The sequence below is a fragment of the Ailuropoda melanoleuca genome, chromosome 2 (assembly GCF_002007445.2).
Source record: "Ailuropoda melanoleuca isolate Jingjing chromosome 2, ASM200744v2, whole genome shotgun sequence".
Lineage (NCBI taxonomy): Eukaryota > Metazoa > Chordata > Mammalia > Carnivora > Ursidae > Ailuropoda > Ailuropoda melanoleuca.
The window spans coordinates 198,399,376-198,412,897 of NC_048219.1; positions in this window are offsets into that span (position 1 = coordinate 198,399,376).

The window sequence follows — 13,522 nt, forward strand, 5'->3', positions numbered from 1 at the left end:
TTTAATCTGAATGCAACTTCATCAGAGGCCATCATTGAGATTTTTCATTTATGGAGACTCCACCCAGCCTCCCAGAAGCTGGGGACATTTGTGGACGTACCATGGGGAAATGGTCAGAGCCTAAAGCAAGAAGACCGCTTTCAGAGTAAAATGGCTAGATAATTAACAGGGGTCCCGACTCCATGGTGACACTCGCCTCAAGCATTAGGACTAGTACTTGGCAAAATGCCTGAGGTGTATCATGGGCATTTGATGAAAGCGGTTGGTCATCGCTGTGATTTTTTTTTTTTCATTTTAATCCCCGTGTAGTAGGCGTCAGCGGTCTGCTAGTTTCAGGTGTATGGCGTGGTGACTCAACATTAGCATACATTTCTCAGGGCTCATCGAGAGACATGCACTCTCCTGAATCAGCGTTTTTAAAACAAAAGAATTACCGAACAGCGGGAGCCTACCAGCCTGACTGGGAGGACCTCGGCAGAAAGTAGAGATGCAGCAGCTCGCTCTGCTCCTGAATCTTTATGCTTCCGAGTTACTGCAGTCCCCTCCCAACACCGCACAAAGAATCAATTTTAGAGGAGCCAAAGACAAATATGAAAGGAAAAGCTATAAATGTTTCTGGAAACAATGTTTTAGAAAAACAAATTGGAGAATATTTTTATGATTTAGGGATAGCAAAGACTTTCCTGATAAAACCAACAACTGAAAAGCACAAACCACGAAGGAAATTATTACTACACTCAACTGTATTCAAGTAAGAACTGATTTTCCACTTCCAGTGAGGGCAGGCTATTTTTCTTAACTAACCATTCTGCTGAAAACAACCAAAAAATCTGGACAACATGAAGAAAATCAATGGTGTGAAGGAATTGGAGAGAATTACCAGGCCAGCGAGGAGTTAGGTAGGGATCAATACTCCAGAGGAAAGGAACGTTCAGAAAGATGTCCCCAATTTTCAGGGCTCTGTCCCTTAGGACACCCAAACAGAGCCAAAGAATCTAAGCCGAGCTTCTAGTAATTGGACAGGACCAGAGGGACCAAAATTTCTATCCATCCCCATGAAGAAGACAGCAGGGCAGAGATGTAAGCAACCCAGGGCGTTAGCAGGGATCTTTCAGAAGTATGAGCTCCCCAGAAAGAAAGAGATCAGCCCTTTCAAAAAGGAAAGCCCACCTCAGTCAACAATCCAGACTGGATTAGGATAACCTACCAAAAGTAAACTCGAATGCTTGACTCACTGAAAGCAATCCTATCTGTAAAAAGTTAAAACCATCCAGAATTTCAATTAAATAGATCAAGTTTTAAAACATGGTGTCCAGGATTTAATTTGAAATCACCAGGCATATCAGAAGACAAGATCATTTGACAGCAAATCAACCGAAAAATACAAACAGTACAAAGAGAACGATAGACAGTCTAGATACTGGATTTGACAAATTTTAAAATAACTGTGATTAACATATTCAAGAAAATAGATGACAAGATGGGCACTTTCACCAAAGAACTGGGATGTATTTTAAAAGAATCAAATGGAAATTCTAGAAATGAAATCTGCAGTGAATGAAAAGGAATAACTAGATGTGTTTAATAGTCAGTGAGACATGAAGAGGATTAATGAGAGAATTAATGGTGTGACAGAAAATACCTGGATTGTGGAGGGGACATTTTTTAAAAGTGTAAGAGAAAAAGAAGGCACGGAGGAGGGCCTAATATGCATGAATTTAGAGCCCCTGAAAAAGGACATGGGGAGAATGTGTGACAGCCATGTTTGAAGAGAAAGGCCAACAATTTTTCAAATCGCTGAATGAATTTAAATGACAGAACCAGAAAGTACTGCAAAGCATGATAAATACAAAGGAAAACACACCTAGGCAGACGCCACACCAAAATTGCTCTAAAGAAAAGACAAAGCATTAAACTCAGCCAGAGAATGGAGATGACCATCAGAACACCAACAGGACTGACAGTCGGTTCCCAACAGCACCAGCAGGAGCCAGAAGCAAAGGCCACAATGATGCAACTCCCCCAGTGCACGGGGGAGAAAAACAAAAACAGAAAACCACTCACCTCTAATTCCACAGATCAAAACACATCCTCTGAAAATGAAAATGAGAAAAGACATTTCAGAAAAAAACTGATAGAGTTCAGTGCTCTAGTCATAGACTGAAGGAAATTCTAAGGGACAGCAACACTAAGAAATGCAAAAAGGAAGAAATTGCAATGAAAAATAAAATATTCCAATAAATCAAAATTAAAATCAACTGCATGAAACAAAAATAGTAATGTCATGTGAAATATAAAAAGATGCATATAGGTAAACATGTCTAAACAATTGCAAACAAGTTGAGATGAGGATAAATTGAATTAAACTTTGAAAGTCCTTATGTTGACTAAGAATAAAAAGTACTGATTTATCTTAGATTTTAATACCAATTTTAGGATAACCATTGGGAAAAATTGTTTTGAAAAAGTAGATTAAAAGGCGGGGCGGGGGGGGGGGAATGGAAAGAAAATTAACCCAAGAGATAGCAAGAAGGGAGAAAAAGGAAATTCAAATTTGTATACATCTAATAAAATTGTCTAAAAAGACAGAAAAATTTATATGAATATATGTATGCATGCATATCTTTTAGATGTATATACACATGTTATGTATTATATAGATATTATATAGACATTCATGTGTTTGTGTACAAATTAACAGATGAAAGAGGAAAATCAAGATCATCTTGATAAACACAGAAAAGCATTTGTCAGAATTCATCATCCATTCACTTCATTCCCCAAATGCTAATAAACAAGTTCAGCAGGTTATAGGACACAAAGTTCACATAAGAAACCAGTTGTGTTTCCATGCACTACCAATAACCAGTCCAAACTGAATTTTTGAAATTCCATTTGTAATAGCATCAAAAATAATTACACACTTAGGAATACATTTTAACAAAAGAAGTGCAAGATTTGTACTCTGAAAACCACATCATTGTAAAAAGAAATCTAAAGAAGACCTAAATAATGGAAAGACATCCCATGTTCATGGATTATTAAAATGGTGGTACTCCTCAAAATGCTGCACAGATTTAACTTGATCTCTATCAAAATCCCAGCTGGGTTTTTTTAATTGACAAGCTGATCCTGAAGTTCATATAGAAATGCAAGCAACTAATAATAGCCAAAATAATTTTGAAAAAGAAGAACAAAGAGGACTCACACTTTCCAATTCCAAAAGTTACAAAGCAAAAATAATCAAGACACTGTGATACCAGTGTAAGGAGAGACATAAATAAATGGAATATAATTGAAAAACTGTAACTAAATCCTCAAGTGTGTGGTCAATTGCTTTCAACAAACCGACGCTGGGGCAGCTGGTATTCACATGCCAAAGAACAAAGTAGGACCGTTAATACCACACACAGAAATTAGCTCAAAATGGATCATAGACCTAAATGCATGAGCTAAAGCTATAAATGTTAAAAGAAAACATCAGGGTAAATTTTCATGATTTTAGGTTATGAAATGTATCCTTAACTATGATATCAAAAGCACAAACAGCAAAGGAAAAGAATAGATAAATTGGATATCATCACAATTAAAACCTTTTGTGTAGCACATGATACCTTTAAGAAACTAAAGACAAAATGGGAGAAGATATTTTCAAATCATTTTTCTGATAAGGGACTTACGCCCAGAATATAGGAAGAATTCTTACCACTCAATGATCAAGAGACAAGATACCCAATTAAAAAATGGGCACATGAAAAGGTGCTCAACATCATTAGTCATTAGAGAAACACAAATCAAAACCACGAGGAGGTGCCACTTCATATCCACCAGCAGGGCTGACATTTTCTTTCAAAAAAAAAAATTAAAATAACAAGTGTTGATAAGGATGTGAAAACTGGAGCCCTCAGACCTAGCTGGTGGGATTGGAAAATTGGGCAGCCCCATTGGAAAACAGTTCGGCGGTTGCTCAAAGTGTGAGATGAGAGTGGCCCTGGGTCTCGGGAATCCCCCTCCTCCGCGCGCCTCCATGAGGAATGGAGACATGTCCACACAGGAGCTCTGCGGAGATCCTCACGGCCACCTTACCTGTAAGGGCCGAAGGGGGGAGACGGACATGCCCATCAGTGGGTGAATGAATAAAATGCTGTCTATTCATTCAACGGAAGGCTATTCGACCATAAAAGGGCCTGGAGCTCTGATACACACTACAACATGGATAAAAACCTTAAAAGCTTTACGATAAGTGAAAGGAGCCAGACCCGAAACACCACACAGTGTAGCCTCCGCTTATGTGAAAAATCCAGACTAAGTAAGTGTCACTGTTTCTTGGGGCTGCCTTAAGAAAATACCACACACTGAGGGGCTTAAAACAGCAGAACTTAGCTCTGCCGCGGTTCGGGGGTGGGAGGTCCGAGACCAGGTGTGCCCAGGCCTGGTTCCCTCTGAGGCCGTGAGGGAGGACCCCCTCCAGGGCGGGGGAGCCCAACAGCACCCAGCGAGCCCCTGAGCTGAGGACGGGGCAGCAGAGGGACTGGGGAGGCGGGGCAGCTGGCGTGTGCCTGGCAGCGCAGGGAGCATCAAGGGCGGGGGCAGCGTCCCTGCACTGCTCAGCGCTGGTCTGGCACGTGTGGGGTTAAGCTTCATAAACCTGAGCGTCCCCTGCATCCCTGGAATGCCCTGTACTGCTCACAACGGTGAACAGTCTCTCCATGTGGCCCCGGGCCTCTCCCTGTCCGGCTACGTGGTTCTCAGTCTGGGTCTGGGACCCTCTGCTCTCTGCCTCCCTCCAGGGCACGGAGGACAGCTGGAGGTGCGCCTCACCTCTGTGAGGGAAGGGCAAGGATGGGTTCGGCAGCCCTTCCACTACCCTAAGTCAGTGTTGCTGGTCCCCTAGGTCTGCGAGTCACCTGGGTGAGTGGAAACCCCTCTGACTTAGTGAGGACATGGGAGGCGCCTTCTTCCAGCTTGGGAAAGGTGTGTGGGCTTACACAGACCCGCTTGCTCTCCCCATAAGAGTTTTCCTTCCTGCTGAGCTGTCTGGGTTGCTGGAGACATGCCCATCCCCTCCCCGCTGCGGCCACCCAGCCCCTTGAGCCCCCAGCTTTGCAAAGCCCCGGCCCCAGCAGCTCATTATCCAAGTCATCCTGGCGGTGGCCAGCTGGGGGAGTCGCTGTGGGGAGAAGTCCCACAAGCAGGACACCTTGCAAAGCTCCACTCAGTGGAGACCTTTCCCAGACACACTGTCTCAAAGCCACAGCGATCCCTCCCCATCTTCAGCCACCACCCCAATGTGCAGACGCGCCCTCCGAGAGCGCCCGGTGGTGGGATCTGAGGGGATGGTGGCCCTGGGCCCTAAAGCTAGACATTGGCCACTGATATCCTCAATGTGGTAGATTTGGTATTTGAAATGGGTGTTTACGTTGTGAATGAGGACTGGGGTGGAGGTATGAGGGTTGGCCCTAGAAATTCCGCATCTAAGAATCCATCCGGCAGACAGACTTTCCCATATGCTGAAGGAAGCACATCCAAAACGTTTACTGTAACACTGTCGGGAATCATGAAAAAATGGGCACAGCCCGAATGCCCACGGATAGGGAACAGCTCATGGGAAAACCTCCCAAAGCGTGGCTGAGGGAAAGAAGCCAGCAGCGGGCCGAGTGTACACTTGAATTTGCACGGCACACGCACACCTGCTCAGGAGGCCGCCCGGAAGACAGCCCCGAGGCTCGCGCGGTTGTGGCGGGGGGGGGGGGGGGGGGCGGGCCAGCGAGGCCAACAGGAGGGCTGGAGAGTGTCATGTGCACAGGGGAGGATGTGGGCTCCTCCCCGTGTGATGATTGCGTGTGTGAGAGCGGGGAGAACCACGTGCCGGGGCCCCGCGGCAAGGTCACAGCCAGTCATGCCCGGAAGAGCAGCTGCAGGGGCAGCGCCTTCCCGACTCCACCGTGAAATTCGTTATAACTCGGGGTCAGGACAGCCGCAGAGGCAGCGCCCACAGGCTCCGCGTCCGGGGTCCCTCCGGGCACGCGCTGCCTCCAAGGCCTGTGTCCACATGACACCACAGACCCAGGGGTGGCAAACATCTTCCTGCAGCCTGGGCACCACCGGGTGGGAAGATGGGCAAACGGCGGCAAGGGACGAGAAAGGAGCAGGGACGCCGTGTCCCCCTAGCATGTCTTCGGAAACCCGGTAGCGCCTCTGCTCCATGCGCCCGGGGAGGGGTCCCGAGGGGTCCCCAGGGGTCCTGCTCCCCACCAGGGAGGGGTCCGCTTGTGTTTTGAATCAGATGGATGGCCTTGCGGCACGGCAACCCCTTGTCCGGGGGTACAGCGGGAAGAGAACACAGCAGCCTCCGATTTTCAGATATACACATGTGTGCCTGTTACCTGGATTATTTTCAGGAGGTGCAAACAGGCCATTTAGGTTCTCACAGCCCCAGGTTCCACATCAGTGAGTGGGCGGCTGTGTGCTTACTTGGCAGGTTTTCCCAAAGGACAAAGAGAGCAGGACTCGCAGTTAAAGACAGTCCACGGCGTTGGAGCTGTGGGAGGGGTTTTAAACAAGACAGGAGAAGAGGGGAGGGACCTTCTCGGACCTGAGATCTCAGGGACAGTGGTCAGGAGACCCCAGCCTGGTGACCCACAGGGGACAGCAGGGCTGAGAAGCGTCCGGGAAGGCTCCAGACAGAAGTGCGTGGACCACCCCCAACACCTCAAAGACCCATCCTTCAACACGGCCCATCAAGGGTGGGGAGAATAAAGACCCACCTACTGCCTGCATGCCTTCCTGAAACCTTACACGAGAACTTGCACAAAAACAGCGGGAAACCAGGAGAGGAACAGGCAGAAGGCCTGGCACCTCCCCGAGGTGGGCCGCACAGGACCCAGGGAGGCTCGCGCGTGGGCACTGGTGCCCAGGAAGTGGGCTCTGCAACAGGGGCGCTGACAACACATCCCACGTCCGGGAGCGTCTAAAACACAGGGTCGGTAACACATAACGGGGTTGAACAAGGAAAACACAACAGATTTGCAAGTCCAGGAAAACCCAGGGAACTGCATTCCCTGGTTCTTCTGTGACTCACGAGGCCCAAATTCCCCACATGTGGACATTTCACTTATTTCCAAATTAGGCTAACTTATGTCTATAAAGTACAAAGACCGAGGTTTGGTTACAGGGCAGGATGTAGACGATTCACGACTTTTGATGGGAAAGGAGACTACAGACGTGGGAGGTCAGGGGCAGAACCGTCTGGGGCGAGAGCGGGCCTGACCACCATAATCCGGGGCAAAGAACTAAAAACCATGTGCAGACCGCTCGTGGTGTAACTGTTGTCACAAAGTTGAAGGGGGAAGATTTTCTGTAATCTCACTGGAGGGACAGAGGGGCAGGGAGAGAGCTGTCCGCTCACGCACAAGCCTGGTCACAAGAGATGATTTACACACGCAGAACCGGCTGTCACCGGTGGGCTCCCTGGAGGGGGCTCCCCAGGGGACATTGCTGTGCTCGTCGTGGGGAGCACCCTCGAGGACCACAGCTGCCCACAAGGCACTCTCTCCAGGACTGTTGGTCTCTTGGCTGAAGAAGCCTGAGTTAGGGGGTGGCAGCTACTCCTCCAGGGGTAATGCAACGCCCCAGGAACCAAGCCTTGCACACCCAGCGTCGTGGGGACACAGCGTCACACGGGGCCGCTGCCCAGCAGATGTTCTGGGCCCTGGGCCGGGTGCTGGGCACCCACAGTGCTCAGTCCCTTGAGGGCAGAACACAGAGCAATGCAAGTGCCCGTCCTGCGCTGTCATGGGTGGTGGTGGACAGGGCAGCGGGGACGAGCCCTGTGGGCTGTAGCCATGATGGGAGGTGTGGCCCTCCCTGGCATCCTTCTGTGGGGTGGGGGCCGAGGAACTCCCTTTTGTCCCCTCCCGGCACACTGACACAAAGTCAGGGCCGTGCAGCTCATCCCTGGCTACAGAGTGACCCCCACGCAGCAGAAGCCGCCCTGCCGTCTCTTGTTCGTAGACACCGTCTTCATCTCTAGACTGAGCTGCTCAGTTGGCAAGGGGACCCCTCCTGGGAGTCCACCAGCCTGTGGTCCGAACAAACCCCACAGCGCAAGCACAGCTTCTGCCCCGGGAAGCCGCTGAGTCCGCCGCCCGGCCGCCCTCCACCACAGCCTCTGGCAGCATCTCACCGTCCAACGGCAACGCCGCAGGGGTCACAGAAGCGGCCGAGGGCTTGGTCCGCCCCGCCGAGGGCTCCCAGGGCTGCAGGGCACTGGGCAGGTGCGCACGGGGAAGGCAGAGCTGGTGACCCCAGCTCCGGGACGCCCGAAGCAGAGTGCCCAGGGTGACGAGGGGAGGGGGTATTCCTTCCGCGCTCCCGCTTACAGAGCTCACGGGGTCCTCCCCTTGCACACCAGCTGTATTCCACATGCTTTCCTCATCCAGACTGGCCCCCCCGGGACACATGGAGATGCCCACACGCTCAGCACGCCCGATCCGTGCCTGAGCAGCCGGGCTGCCTTACAGGAGGCCAGAAGCGTCTTGGTGTTAGAGTCTGACTTTCTGCCTGACAAGTGCGTGTGCGCTGCAGTGGGTGTGGCCTCCGCCAGGCCCCTTGGCACCCCACGCGCCCTGGGCAGAGTCGTCTGGCCCCCAGGAAGTCAGGCAGGGCCCCCTCCCCATCCTACCGCCCTGCTCCCCCAGCAGCAGCCATCACTGCAGCCACACCTGAGCCAGCCACTCTCCCCCTGAGGTTCTGGTGTCCATGGCTCTGAAGGCACCGCCGTGCCCGTGGAAACCATTGCTCGTTTTCAGAGCGCGTCTGTGGAACCTGGTGTGGAAAGAAGGCTCCATGAGGCCTGCAGGGTCATGGCCGTTCTGCATCACGGAGCTCCCGCTCGGGGCTCAGCAGGTGAAGCCCCTCAATGCCACAGGCAGGTGCTGGGGGGCACTACGGCAGGGAGGCACGGACACCTGCAGGACGGGGTCCGTGGCTCCGTGGCTCCAGGACGGTGGGAGCCTGTCGCATTCCAACATCTTCATTGTTCGATGATGTTGCCAGGAATGCGACACAACTGATGGGTATAAATTAGACATTATTAACACCAGCATTATTAACCTCCCTGCTGAGGGAGAGAGCTGGTGTTTAACAAAACACTTCTCTGGGAATTTGGGTGATGGGAAAGAAAACCCAAGTTGGCCTTCTCAGTCCCTCTGTCGTGGAAGTAGGACAGTGTCGACGGTGAAGCAGAGAAGACCACGTGGCGGGCATTGTTGAATTTTGCTTTTTCATTTTAAAGTAACAGCAGCTGCCTCTTTTCACTTGAAACGATCTCATGTGTTTCACCAAAGAAAGTCACAAAACAGGAATGCGCTGGAGAACTGCTTTGCCCTCTGGAAGGTCCACCTATGGGTCCAGGGTCCCAGTACCCACCTTGACACGGGGTTCTTCGAGGAGAATCTCGGACGCGGGCAGAGATAACGCACCCAGCACTTGTGTGTGCCATCCGGGGCTGCCTTGGGGGTTGGGACATCTGTGCGGGGTGGATGTGGGAGGGGGAAGCTGAGCCATAATCACCCCCCACTGGGTCTACGAAGCTCTCCAGCAGCGCTGATGTTCAAGGAAGCAATCAGAAAAAAGATGATTACTCTCCTCTTTTAACACTTTCTTGCTATTTTTATAGCATTTTCGCCGGTCCTCAGAAAAGTGTTGACATTTTACTCCGGTTGTGTTAGTTTCCTGGGGCTGCCCTAACAAATTGCCACACGTGGGGTAGCTTGAAACCACAGAAGTGTCTTCTTCTGCAGACTGAAGCTGTTCCCCCCGCAGGAGGGGCCCCCGGCCCGGCGTCCATCCAGCAGCAGCACCCGGCTCCCCGGGCCCCTCCAGTGTCACTCCACACGGCCTCCTCCCATCCCGAGTCTGCGCACCTGGTCTCCTGGTTCCCTCGAATTCCCTCGGTCTGACTTGGCCTACAGAACCTGAGCCTCCACTCATGAGATGTCCCTGCTACTTAGACTTTCTGGTTATGTGGCACGAGAAGACTGAGGGTCGGGTGGAGAGCACAGGAGCCGGAATCCAGGGCTCCCATGAGTCTGGTTTGCCTGGGGTGGTGTTTTCGGCAGGAGGGGTCCGTGGCGATACGCGGTGAGTGCCAGAATGGGGAGTCGAACCCCCTTCCTCCTGCCCCGGGGTGCAGCAGCGTCTCAGCTAACTCGGCCCAGCACGCTGAGCGTCCGCGGAAGGTCCCGCCACGCCAAAGCAGAGCGCCTCTGAATGTCCCCTTCTTTGCTCATCACCCTTAGACCCTTACAGGCAGAAGAGGAGACCAGGGTAGAGATACAGAAAGATGCTGTCATCCCAACTTACCCAACCGTCGATAATCCAGCGTTGGCTCCAGAAATATGTGTGGTGGACAAAACCCATGGAGACGGGCCACCCGGGCCTGGTGGTGGTGCTGCCAACACCCCAGAGCCGCTCCTGGGCTCAGTGGCACACCCAGAACTGGAAGGCTCCCCTGGCCTCTCCTTGCAGAGACATCTGGGGTACCTTGCCACACCAACCACCCCATTTCTCAACTGGGCACCCCTAAAGAAAGGCACCCCTAAAGAAAGGCAGGGTCTCTGCTCCTGGCTTGTCCTCTTGTGTCGGCAGCCGTGAGGCTTGGCACGCGGCTCTGCCTAAATCCTACCTTGTTAAAAATTTTGGTATTTTGTTCATCATGTATGCTTTGCGTCTGGTCTTCTGAAATTGTGCGTTAAAATCGCATTTGTCTTGAATCCTGAGGTTTTTGATGCCCCCCCTCAATTTTGGGCCTGAGGTCGGCACCTTACCACCTCCAGCCCCGGCTCGAATAGTGGCCCTAGATACTGCCTTAAACCAAACTGCGCGCCAACAACACGGGTGGCATCCGGGCGCCATTTCATCACAAGGAGGAGGAGGTGGCGGTGCAGGAAGACCAGGCTGACTGTGTCTGTAGGTCCTCGGTTGTGGCCAGCCCCTGGGGACACAGAGGTGTGGCCGGCACCATCCCCGCCCGAGCGTTCAGAGCGGACAAGGGCACTTGGAGAAGATGGAACTGCAGGCAGCCGGGCTGAGAGGCGGCGGGAGGGTCCCCCCACCTGCACACTAAAGCGTGTGGGCAGGGGGCTTCTCGCTGTGACAGCAGAATGGGGGTCATGGAGATCAGGGAGGAAGGGCGGGGCACCAGAGGCTGGGGAAGCTGGTTCAGCTGCTGGGGGCCAGCTCTGAGAACCTCCCCCAGCTTCACGCTCAGTGAGCTCCCAGTGGAGCTTGACTCGGCTGTGATGGCACGCTGGGAGGACCAAACGTGGAACTGGAGATTGTGCCCCCAGTCGGGGCTCTTGTGGCTGCTGCTCGAGGGAGCACAGAGCTGGCCGCAGCCCCAGCCCTGGCCATGGACACGCTTGTGGGCTTTACAGAAGTCAGGAACTCTGGAGAGGGACTCAGTGGCAGGCCAGCCAGACCATCCCCAGCAGGCCAGGTGGGGTCACCTCCAAAGTGGGGAGCAGTGACCAAGCCAGACCGCACGGCCAGGCAGACCCCTGGGGCGTGTCGTCCGGTCCGTCCTCACCCCGGAGGGGTAGTGATTTCATCCGCAGCTCACAAGGGAAGTTCAGCAGCCTGCCCCGGGTAACCCTCCGAGATGGCCGAGGCTAATGTCCAAACAGCAAGGGGAAAGGAAACGTCCAAAAGCATTCAGAGATTAGGTCCCTCAGCCAGAGGAGAATTCAGACTGGCATCCAGCTTGTCATAAGCAGCCCTGGATTCTAGAAGACAACAGACTGACACCTGCCAAGAACCAGAGGATAATCATGTTGAACCTGGAATCCTATATCCAGCCCAGCCGGGAACACCTCACATGCCACATGAATTATCCAGCCCCGAAAACACCTATTCTGCAGGAAAATACCCCCTGGGAGCCCATTTTCTATTATTTTAAAAAAGAGAATTATAATACATTACATATCAACCCAAACCCCCACTAATTTCCTAAAATGAAATAAAACATGACAGACTCCCTCTGCTTATGACAAATTATGTGTGAATACAACACGTTAGACACCACGTCCACACCACAAACCCTCCACCTGCTGGTGACACGTGGTTGCCAGGTGCGCTGGGGGGCATCCGAGTGCAGGCAACATCTCTCCCGTCCCTGTGCTGACATCCGACATTCTACCTGGTGTGGGCCGTGGGATTCAACGCTTTTGCCACACATGTTTTGCTTAAGATATCGAATTGCATTTCGAGGATAGCACAGCAACTTCCCTGTGTGAACAAGCATCAGCTGAAAACCTTGTTTTGGAAGCTGCGTGTGCTCTCCCACTTGGCACTAAACTTTGAGCATGTCCTGGGAAACACTAACCAGGGAGACATTCTGGGAGGTACGCCCTGGGTGGCAACCAATCAATAAGCAACGTTAGTGGAGAACAGAGACATTCCCCAGAAACCACACAAGGGCACCTGTCGGTATCATCAAGGTAATTAACATACCGCGAAGCCCTGTTGTAAAGTGTCGATTCTCAAGGTTATGCAACCACCACCACTCTGATTCTAGAACCTTTGATCACCCCAAACTGAAACCCCGTAACCAACAGCAGTCACTCCCCAGGTTTCTGTACCCCAGCCCCTGACAACCGCTAGTCTCCTTTCCATTTCTATGGATTTCCCTGTTCCGGACGTTTCAAATCAATGGAGTCTCACAATATGCAGCCTTTCTGTCTTTTTTACTCCGCGTAATCTTTCCCAGGTCCATCCTTGTCGCAACGTGCATCGACACGTCACTGCTTTCTGTAGCTGGAGAACATTCCACTGCATGGTATACGTCTTGTTTAACCATCTCTCTGGGGCTGTTCGTTTGGGTTGTTTCCACTTTGGGGTTTTAGGATCATGCTGCCACGAACGTTCTGTGTGGACGTACATTTCCAATTTTCCCAGCTGTGTATCTAAGAACAGAATTTCTGGGTCATGTGGTAATTCCATGGTTAGGTTTGTGGAGATACCAGACTGTCTTCCAAAGTCCCTGCACCATTTTGCCTCCCAGCAGCATGCACGAGAGTTCCAGTTTCTCCACGTCCTCGACAACACTTAGTATCGACATTTCAATTCTAACCATCCCAGCGGATGTGAAGTGGCATCTCGCTGTGGGTTTAATTTGCTTTCCTCTAACGACTGACGATGTTGAATATGTTTCTAGGTACTTATTGCCCATCTATAGACTTCCTTGGAGAAATGTCTGTCTAGATCCTTTGTCATTTCTAATTGTGTTGCTTATCTCTTAACTGTCGAGTTGTGAGTGTTCCTAATAGAGTCTAGATACTAGGCCCTTATCAGATATGTGACTTGCAAATAGTTTCTCCCACTCTGTAGGTTGTCTTTTCACTTTCAGTGTGCTTTGGCACATGTAAGTTTTTAATTGTGATGAAGTCTAATTTATTTCTTTTCTTTGCTTGTGTTAAGAATGTGTTCTTGAAAAATGAAGGCGTCAAGTGCAACCGAGAGA